The 6,236-nt window shown below is 43.5% G+C and overlaps 1 non-coding gene across 1 annotated transcript; it reads left to right on the top strand.

Moving 5' to 3' along the window:
* Positions 1–5,896: 5,896 nt before the first annotated feature.
* On the top strand, positions 5,897–5,969 carry trnak-uuu (transfer RNA lysine (anticodon UUU)). The gene has a single exon. It is a non-coding gene; the product is annotated as a tRNA-Lys (tRNA).
* Positions 5,970–6,236: the final 267 nt, after the last annotated feature.

The following is a 6,236-nucleotide window of genomic DNA, read 5'->3' as shown; positions in this document are numbered from 1 at the left end:
GTTCTACGCACCGAGGTGCTCAAACTGATAGAGAAGGGCGCTATAGAAACTGTTCCTCCCTCTATGAGCGAGGCGGGTTTTTACAGCCGCCATTTTCTCGTCCGAAAAGGACGGTGGCCTCCGCCCCATCCTAGATCTCAGACATCTGAACAAAGCTTTAATGATTCAGCTCGTTCAGAATGTTAACAACCAAACATATCCTCGCGCAAGTTCGCCCGGGGATTGGTTTCTATCAGTGGATTTGAAAGACGCTTACTTTCACATTCGATAGCGCCTCATCACAGGCCTTTTCTGAGATTCAGCTTCGAGGGACAGTCATACCAGTACACAGTACTACCATTCGACCTATCATTGGCCCCCGTACATTCACGAAATGTATGGACGCGGCACTTTCCCCCCTGAGACAGCGGGGAGTGCGAATACTGAACTACCTCGACGATTGGCTAATCATAGCACAATCAGAGGGTCAGTTAACGACGCACAGATCTTGGATTATCAGCCATCTAGAATGCCTGGGTCTGAGAATCAATTTTGCAAAGAGCGTGCTATCCCCCAGCCAGAATATCTCTTTTCTGGGAATAGTGCTAGACTCAGTGCAGATGACAGCGTGCCTCTCATCAGAGTGCGCGCTCTCTATTTGATGCCTTGCAACATCATTCAGAATGGGCGCACACACCCCCGTCAAACGATTTCAAAGAATGCTCGGTCTCATGGCCTCGGCATCAGCGGTACTTCAGCTAGGATTGTTGCACATGCGTCCTCTCCAGCGCTGGCTCAAGAGCCGTGTCCCCACTCACGCGTGGCGCTCGGGCCACTTTTTGATCAGAGCGAATCACGGCTGTATAAAAGCCCTGATGCCCTGGAAAGCCGTCAAACCGGCATGAGTCTGGGCGTAAATACGCTGAGAAAAATGATCACGACAGATGCCTCCAAAATAGGATGGGGGGGCCCTTTACGAGGGCAGGCCTGTATCCGGCTTTTGGTCAAACCCGGAAAAGCGCCTACACATAAACTGTCTGGAAATGAAAGCGCTCAGAGCTCTCAGAGCCCTGCTTGATGAAATGAAAGCTCTCAGAGCCCTGCTTCCGTACCTGAAAAACGAACACGTCCTTGTCCGAACGGACAACATGACGGTACTTTCGTATATAAATCGCCAGGGTGGACTCAGGTCGAGCTCCCTGCACTCTATGGCCAGGGAGCTCATCTTATGGTCACAACACCACCTGCGTTCGCTGAGAGCAGCGCATGTGCCAGGCGCCCTGAACCAGGGAGCAGACATGCTGTCCAGAGACAAGGTTCTCCCAGGAGAATGGTCTCTCCACCCCCTGATGGTTCAGTGGTTATGGCAAAACTTTGGCGAGGCAGAGGTCAACCTCTTCGCCTCCAGGGAAAACACGCAATGCCCCCTTTTCTTCTCAAAGAGCACGGACGCGCTCGCCCAAGTCTGGCCGAGCTGCCCCTTGTATGCTTTTCCCCCGATCACGATGCTACCTCAGGTCATCAGTCGGATCAGGGAAGTGAGATGTGCAGTGCTCCTGGTAGCCCCACTCTGGAACAACCAAACGTGGTTTCCAGAACTGATGCAGATGATGCAATCTGCCCCATGGCCGATTCCGTTGAGGCTAGACCTCCTCAGGCAGGCCAATGGGATGATTCTTCATCCCCGCCCCGATCTGTGGGCCCTCCATGCATGGCCCCTCAACGGGTTCCCGAGAACCTCCCCAGTGGAGTTTTGAGAACCATAACTGAGGCGCGAGCACCCTCTACTAGGCGCTTAAATGCCCAAAAGTGGAAAGTGTTCAGTGACTGGTGTGATACCAAGAGCTTGAACCCCAAATCGTGCGAGATACCAAGTGTACTCGCCTTTTTGCAAGAGCTGCTGGAGGCGGGCCGCACACCCTCCACGCTCAAAGTCTATGTGGCTGCCATAGCGGCGTCACACAATCCTGATAAAGGACGTTCATTAGGGAAAAACGACCTAATCATTCGTTTCCTAAGAGGCTAGGAGGATGAACCCTCCTCGCCCCCCCTCGGTGCCGATCTGGGACCTGGCCACGGTCCTGGACGCACTCAAGAGTGCCCCGTTCGAACCTCTCCGAACCGTGCACCTTAAACAGCTCTCGCTCAAAACTGCGCTCTTGCTGGCGCTCGCCTTAGTCAAGAGAGTGGGCGACCTGCACGCGCTGCTTGCCTGGAATTTGGACCTAACGACTGCAGAGTTGTCCTTAGGCCAAAGCACGGGTATATTCCTAAAGTGCTCTCCACACTCTTCAGAGCACAGGTGATATCTCTGGCAGCACTATCGTCCCCAGCAGACAAAAGCGACGCTAATTTACTCTGCCCGGTCAGGGCGCTCAGAGTATATTTGGAACGTTCTGCCCTGTTCAGACAGACGGAACAATTATTCGTATGCTTTGGCGGCCGCACTAAAGGTCTCGCAGTCTCAAAGCAAAGAATATTGCGCTGGATAGTGGATGCTATAGTGCTAGCTTATGAAGCCAAGGGCCTTCAATGCCCCTTAGGCGTCAGAGCTCACTCTACGAGGAGCATGGCCTCCTCGTGGGCTTGGTCGAGTGGGATACCCATTTAAGATATTTGTGCGGCGTGGGCTGGGCCTCGCCTCGACATTTATCAGGTTTTATAACCTACAGGTCCCCTCATTGCATTCCAACATTCTATCAGCCTGACTGTAGAATGGACTGGAGTATGAATATGCTGAGCATTATCTCCTCCCTTATAAGGTCCGTCTCTGACCGACTTAGAGGATTTTTTATGCATATCAGTAAATAGAAAAATGCATTCCAACATTCTATCAGCCTGACTGTAGAATGGACTGGAGTATGTATATGCTGAGCATTATCTCCTCCCTTACAAGGTCCGTCTCTGACTGACTTAAAGGATTTTTTATGCATATCAGTACATAGAAAACTCAGTACATAAGATATGTGCTTGTGTTTGTACTATGAGCGCCCACCATGGACCACCTTGGAAGGGCGCTCTATACTATCCCATTATGTAGCTCGCCGTTGGACTGGCTCGTGGAATAATCACTTTGCTTTAAGGCTCAGGCATCTGCCTCTGGCTTTATAGGCGGAGTCAGCACGCACGGCGTTTTACATGGTGTTCCCATAGCGTAAGCTACTTACGCAATAGGAGAGACCTCTCGATAGGGAGCGACTCGGTTACTAACGTAACCTCGGTTCCCTGAGAGGAGGGAGCGAGTATTGCGTAAGCTGCCGTGCTTGTGCTTGGTCAGTTAAGCTTCAGTCGATTGAACCTGAAGGAACTTCGTATGATGGGGTGCCCATTATATAGCCTGGCTATGCTAATTTCGGCGGGCTCTGAGCGCGCGAACGTGAGGCGCGCGCCCATTGGTCGCGCGTTCAGAGTCGCCCCGTCATTGGTTCGAGCAGTTGCCGCAGCACAGCCAATGACCGAGCTGCCTCGCTCATTACTGTCTGCTGTGCAGCTGCAATGAGTTTTACATAAAGACTTCAATATTTCTCGAGAAACTGAGTTTTCCCATAGCGTAAGCTACTTACGCAATACTCGTTCCCTCCTCTCAGGGAACCGAGGTTACGTTAGTAACCGAGTCATTATGCTTAATCGACAGCATTTGTGGCATAGACTAATGTTGATTACCACAAAAAAAAAAGATTCTACTTTTCGAACCTATCTTAAAAATAAATAAATCAATAAATAAATAAATAAGAAAAAAATATTGGTTAGAGTGAGGCCCTTACAGTATAATGAGTGGCAGTGGACGTGAATGGAAGTGAATGACGCACAAGTAACTGCTGAATTACTGACGTTACCATATTTGAATTATGATGCATGAATTGTTGAATTACTGAAGACACTTTGTATTTGTATGACGCATGAATTGCTGATTTACTGAAGCTACCCTATTTGTATAAGAGGTGTGTTTAGTCTATTCTATTCATGCTGGGAAGATATCATGTGTTAAAAGTTCACTATAATAAGTATAGATTTGAACAGACGAATTGGAGGGTAAAATAGCGCACTTGAATTCAAGTAATACAAATATTGTTGAATTGTTCTTGTGCAAACCAACAAAGTACCTGTGCCAAAAAAACAATTTCTTACATGATATCTCCATTCCACAAATGCTGGTTTTGCATTGAAGTAATAACAAATAGCTCAAATGCTCAATAGCATTTGTAATTGAAAGCCTGACTGTGCTGTAATCTTGTGATTCTTTTTTAGTAGCCTGTATTGTTTATGTAGGCAAATAGTTTTATTTATTTTTAGCCTGATACATTTTGTTTATTTTTTTGTTTGTTTGTTTGTTTTATTAATTATACCATAGAATATACATTTAATCAATGCCTATTTTAAATCCCGAGAATAAATCCACCTCACAAATCCAGTGATGTATCCAAACGAAAATATTAGGGCTGTCGATTTAACGCGTTAATTCAGTGCGATTAATTTTACTAAAAATATGTGTTAAAAAAATTTGCATAATTAATCGCAATGCCCACGGACCATAATAAGGAAGATTCCTGAGAAATGCAAGCTTGTAGTACCACCTGTTTACTCCAGAGGGCAGTAAGTGAAATTTCAGCTGTATGAGCAACGCACAGTTTATACAGTGAAGAAAACACTTCAGTAGGCAGAACAACACAAACATACGTTACATTCTTGCATTCAAAACACTCGAAGGAGCACAAATGCGATCTAAGGGATCTCAAGATGTGTTTAAAGATTGAGTATTAAACTATATTTAAATTGACACAGTGACCTAAACATTTTATGTTTATGACGCAACACACCCGAGACATCTGACGCAGGTGTAAATTGACGGGCCCTTAAACAAGCCCTCATAATAAATCTCCAACTGATTGATTCACTTGTGAAATGGATTGATGTGAACTGAATGCCAATAATTGACTTATGATCAATAATATGGTAGTAAACAATACATTGTATTCTAAAGCCGCTTTTTGTATTGTCTTATCAATGATTAACTCTTCTGTCACAAGAATGTAAAGCATTTTAATTATCTGAATATTTATATATATATATATATATATATATATATATATATATATATATATATATATATATATATATATATAATTTTTAAATATTTAAAGATAACTATGTATAATTATATATTGATATAAATATGTATAATCATTATATATTGAGATATTGTTATATGAGGGGCTTTCTCAGCAAATATTTGTATATGCGATTAATCACGATTAATTAATTGCGACACCATGTAATTAATTTGATTAAAAAAATGTATCGATTGATAGCCCTAGAATATATATAGTGGTTACAGTTACATGATTCTCAAGACATATCTGTTTGACCAACATCACATAAGATCAGCCTTTGATGAATGCGGGTAATGCTGCAATTCATATAGCATTTAAAATTTTTATAAAATTGTAATAATAAATATATTGTGCAATTTAAGTGCTCTTTTAAGAGTCTAAGTTTTATAACATGGAATCTAGTAGTTATTTCTTACAATAATTATTCGTAACTGCTCAGTAGAAGTTGCTTGTTCCTTGACTAAATTCAAAGTGAGAATGTGCATCACAAAACGGCCGTCAGCCACTGATATATGGATCAGCGCCTAGCGCGACTTGAACTCGTGACCCCTGATTAACAAGCCCAGTGCTCAGAGACCCTAACAATGAAGCCTTAGTTTTCTGAATCCCAATTGTTCGGATATCCTTAGTTTTGTACGCACCACTGTTAAAGCTCATTTGTTGCCACGTTTCAAGAATTATTTCAATGGAAATAAATGTCCCTGACATTAAGCGCTACTATAATAAACTATAACATTTTAAACTATACGTATAACGGCTTTACAATAATGTCGAACAAGAAAGTTACCTATACATGCGGTAACAGAGCCCGGATAGCTCAGTCGGTAGAGCATCAGACTTTTAATCTGAGGGTCCAGGGTTCAAGTCCCTGTTCGGGCGGAAATTGTTTTCGATTTTCCGTGTTCGATATTTAGCGCAAGCATTATTGAATATTGAATGACTTGTGAGAGCTACACATTTCTAAAAACTAATTCAGTGAAGTGTAACAAATCCCTGTACATTTTAGCAAGCTATCTTAACACTTTTGTTGTTGTAGCATGACAGATAAGAAATAGGAAAGTAAAGGAGGATGTAAATACATTTTTGTTGTTGTTTGGCTTTATTATCAACAGTCTCGTTTAGTCACAAATGATCTGATCACAGCTA

This window comes from Xyrauchen texanus, chromosome 11, assembly GCF_025860055.1.
Source record: "Xyrauchen texanus isolate HMW12.3.18 chromosome 11, RBS_HiC_50CHRs, whole genome shotgun sequence".
Classification (NCBI taxonomy): Eukaryota; Metazoa; Chordata; class Actinopteri; order Cypriniformes; family Catostomidae; genus Xyrauchen; species Xyrauchen texanus.
This window is presented reverse-complemented; position numbering and strand designations above follow the sequence as displayed.